The 4,576-nt window shown below is 48.6% G+C and overlaps 1 pseudogene across 2 annotated transcripts; it reads left to right on the top strand.

Annotated features, from left to right (window-relative positions):
- The first annotated feature begins 340 nt into the window (after positions 1 to 340).
- Positions 341 to 1,923, top strand: LOC102915172 (histo-blood group ABO system transferase 1 pseudogene; annotated as a pseudogene). Of its 2 annotated transcripts, none has more exons than XR_013043930.1 (2): positions 341 to 534; positions 630 to 1,923. The product of XR_013043930.1 is annotated as a histo-blood group ABO system transferase 1 pseudogene, transcript variant X2 (transcript). The 2 variants fall into 2 exon arrangements; XR_013043923.1 differs by having other exon boundaries at positions 625 to 1,923.
- Positions 1,924 to 4,576: the final 2,653 nt, after the last annotated feature.

The raw sequence follows: 4,576 nt of genomic DNA, 5'->3' as shown, positions 1-4,576 counted from the left end.
AGGGTCCCACAGCACTCACACCTAGGCTTCTATGTGGCATCAAAATAATATAAAAGAATTTGGCAGTCTAACCCTAAACACAGTGTATGGCTTCCTGCCTCCTGAGTAGACCCTTGGGAGTGTCGAATATCTCCTTGGGGACTAAGGAAAGTAACCTTTGACCTGGAGATTTCCTGCTTCTTTGGGGTTTCTAGGTCAGGATTCTCAGATGATGGCTGGTGTCAGGGAAGGTTTCAAGCTGGGAAGGGTGAAGGGCAGGCAGGCTGGGGCATAGGCTTCCTGACCCCCAGGTGGTCCTGCCTGACTTGCTTTCATCACAATACGCCCCCTTCATCTGCTCAGCGTCCACATCACCCTGTTTCAGGAGCCCTGGCTTCTGCATTCTGGCTCTGAAGATCCACTTGCCTGTTGACTGGGTTTCCCTGAGCAATTTTTTTTTTTTAGCATAACCTCAAACCAAAGCTGAATTTAACAACTTGTGTAACGTCTCTGGAACTGTCCTCCACCGGGAGGCCCTGGACACCCTGCTTTCAGGTACCTCTTGCACTGTGATGGGGACTCAGGAGGAGTGGGAGGAGGCATGGGTGTTCCAGGATCCGTGCATTTCACCCCGTCTCTTGGCAGGGCAGGTAGCTGAGAGCCTTGACAGATCCAGCTTACATCTATCAGACGTGGACCATGGCCTGGCCATTGTGGACATTGTCCAGGCAATACTTCTCATTTCACCAAGCGACTCTTCTTCTAATTGCTCTTCTCTTGGCCATCTTTGGTTATGGCTACTGGCACCAGAAGAGCCAGATTCACAAGGGTGAACTAATCAAGGCAGACATGGCTGATAGAAAACAGTATAGACTGCAAGATAAATCATTATCAAAATTGATATATACCCAGCCAAGTCTGCTTACACCCACTAGGAGAGATGTCCTTGTGTTGACCAGTTGGCTCGCCCCGGTTGTGTGGGAATGGACTTTCAACATCGACATCTTAAATGAGCAGTTCCAACTCCAGAATGCTACCATTGGATTGACCGTGTTTGCTTTAAAAAACTACAAGGAGTACTTGGAGCAGTTCCTGAGGTCTGCGGAGACATTCTTCATGGTAGGACACAAGGTGAACTACTACATCTTCACCGACCAACCTCACGATGTCCCTCAGATCCCCCTCCACGACGGAAGAAAAGTGGTTACCCTCCAGATGCCGAGTTTTGAGCGCCCTCAGGACATTTCCATGCAGCGCATGGAGTTCATCAGCATCTATTCCAAGCAGCGTTTTCACAAGGAGGTGGCTTATCTGGTGTGTTCTGATGTGGATGTCACCTTCCAGCACAAGGTGGGTGTGGAGATTCTCTCTCCCTTGTTCGCCACCCTCCATCTGCACTTCTTCATGGCTGGTCGGGAGACATTCCACTATGAACGCCGGCCTAAGTCACAAGCTTACATTCCAAAGGACGAGGGGGACTTTTATTACACAGGGTCCTTATTTGGGGGATCAGTGGCAGAGATATATAGGCTCACTGCAGCCTGTCACCAGATGATCATAACAGATAAAATCAATAACATTGAGGCCCTGCAGCTCGGTGAGAGTCACCTGAACAAGTACCTGCTTTACCACAAACCCACCAAGATCCTTTCTTCAGAGTACATGTTCAATAAGAAGATCGCTACCGAGAGGTGGGTGAATGAACACTTCGATTTGTTCCACTTCTTCAAGCGTGTTAAAATTTTGGACTTGTCCCCAAATTACATGCAGACACATAATAAAGACACTGTCAGAAACTATTCAGAGAGAGAGGATGATGGATGCTGTGCCCTAATCACCCCCTTAGTATGCTTCCTCTCTCTCTTTTTAAAAGATTTATTTTATGTGTATGAGAGCCTGAATGTAGGTATATGCACCACATGTGTGTAGTGTCCACAGAGACCAGAAGAGGGCGTCTGACCCCATGGAACCAGAGTTAAGGATGTCTGCAGGCAACCAAGTGAGTGCTGGGAACCAAACTTTGCTTTTCTGCAGGCTTTGAGGTCTCATATATACTACAACCACGCCCAGTGAGATAAGATCACTTCCTGTTGCCTGTGAGTCAAGATGTAGAACTCTCAGCTCCTTCTCCAGCACCATGTCTGCCTGCATGTGCCATGCTTCCCACCATGACAATAATGGACTAAATCTCTTAACTGTGAGCCAGCCCCAGTTAAATGTTTTCCTTTATAAGAGTTGCCGTGGTTATGGTGTCTCTTCACAGCAATAGAAACCCTAATTAAGACAGGTAGGTGGTCCACCTGTTGACAAGAACAGAGGTCTCTTCAGTGCAGTGTGGAGCTGGTGCCTCCCACAGGTGTACCCCAGCTGGATGGACTGGACATAATCTGACACCAAGAGAAATGGGTTATCTCTGCTTCACTCGTCTTCTCTCAGTGATGCTGAGTCCTGTAGTAACAGATGTACCTTCAGCCAGGCAGGCTTGAGGCAGCCTGCTTAGGAGGACGGTGACTGCACGTCTCCCAGTCCTCGTTACTGGCCTCCACTTGGAGCCAGTGAGTGACTGGCTGGCAGGAACTCAGGTCTACGTTTCCCTTGGCATGGAGCTGTGTTTCTGGGTGTTCCCTTCACATCCTTCTCCAAAGTTGGGTGCATCCGATCCGGACCTGGGACTTGCCACCCCTATGTCACTTACCCAAATGTATTTAGCCGCTCCCACCCCACCCCCCCCCACTGATAGTCTTGCCATTTACACCGTTCAAGCACCCTGCTCTCCTCTATACAGCCCCTTTTCTGTGCGCTCCTAGGACCTTGGGCTCTCTCTCTTTTAAGCAAGAATAGCAAGGATGTGGAGATTTGTTGGACAGGCTGAGACACATGGAGGCGACTGCTCAGGTAGCACAGGAGGACAGTCACTTTGACCCTAGAGTGGAGCTCTTTACTTCTCCTGGGTGGCTGTACATCCCTCAGGTGCATGCACGCTGTGCCATCTTCCTTTGTGACCCCAAAGGAAAGAGAAGGACGTCCCCATCCACACACACTGGCCAGGTAAGCACAGAGCTCGCTCACACGGGTGATGCACACTGTGAGACAGAGTGCATGGATCAGTATGGGACCCCCTGGGATCAGGATTGAGGGGCCATTCAGATGCAGCAGGGAGACCTTCACCAGAAGCAGGGACCTAGGGACACTAGGAACACAGTGGACGAGGAAGAAAATGAATGGAGCAGATGGTGAGAGAGCTGTTCCAGAGGGGTGGTTTATGTGTTGTTTGCTTCCGAGGGTGTGGTAAGGTATTAGAGGAGCCTTCCTAGTCCCCAGTCCCAGGCCAGGTACATTCTTCTGAAGGACTCTTTCAACTTGTGTTTGGTTAGAAAAGGTATGCCAGAGAAGGGAGAGATGGAGAGAAAGGGGATGGCAGATTCCAGGAGAGCCTGAATAACTATCATCCCCATCCCCCATCATCAGGCCCACACACTCCTCAACACCTAAACTCAGTGCCAATGACTCTCTGGGCCTTCTGTCCTGGAGTCATCAGAGGTCAGAGCCAGGGTTGAGGCAAGGCTCATAGGAGGTCAGGGTAGGAGAGATGAGGATTGGGGCAATGGGCCAATTCTGGGTACCACCATTTCTGCTACCCAGGCAGCTGGTGTGGCTGCAGCTAATGAGGCAGTGTGCTCTGGGTCAGGGGGTGGACCAAGCTGCATGAGTTGACGTTCCCTTTCTGCCAGCACAGCGAATGCCATTTTATTTTACTCTTTTGGCTCTTTGCTATTTGGGGACATGCCATCCAGCTCCCAAATAAATACACACATGGAGGCTTATTCTTCCTTCCTTCCTTCCTTCCTTCCTTCCTTCCTTCCTTCCTTCCTTCCTTCCTTCCTTCCTTCCTCCCTCCCTCCCTCCCTTCTTTCTTTCCTTCCTTCCTTCCTTCTTCTTCTTCTTTTTTTTTTTTTTAAAGATTTATTTATTATGTATACAGTGTTCTGCCTGCATGCCAGAAGAGGGCACCAGATCTCATTACAGATGGTTGGGAACCATCATGTCATTGTGGGAAATTGAACTCAGGACCTCTGTAAAAATAGCCAATGTTTTTAACCACTGAGCCATCTCTCCAGGCCCACTTATTCTTTCTTATAAATTCCCAGCCTTAGCTTGGCTTACTTCTTGCCAGCTTTTAACTTAAATTATCCCGCCTACCTCTTGCCTCTGGGCTGTTACTTTTCTTTATTCTGTCTGCCTTTCTTTATTTCTTACTCTGTGGCTTGCTGTGTTGCTGGGTGGTTGGCCCCTGGAGTCTTCCTTTCCTTCTTCTCTTGCTCCTTGATCTTTTCTTCCCAGATTTCTCCTTCTGTTTCTTCTCTCTGCCTGCCAGCCATGCATATCCTTTCCCCTGCCTAGCTATTGGCCATTCAGCTCTTTATAAGACCAATCAGGTGTTTTAGACAAAGTAACACAGCTTCACAGAGTTAAACAAAAGCAACATAAAAGACTGCAACATATCTTTGTATCATTAAACAAATGTTCCACAGCATAAATGAATGTAACACACCTTAAACTAATATTCCACAATAACATACACTCCCCTTCCTACTTG

This window comes from Peromyscus maniculatus, chromosome 1 (assembly GCF_049852395.1).
Source record: "Peromyscus maniculatus bairdii isolate BWxNUB_F1_BW_parent chromosome 1, HU_Pman_BW_mat_3.1, whole genome shotgun sequence".
NCBI lineage: Eukaryota > Metazoa > Chordata > Mammalia > Rodentia > Cricetidae > Peromyscus > Peromyscus maniculatus.
Note: the sequence above shows the minus strand (reverse complement) of the source record. Positions and strands in the feature narration are given on the sequence as shown.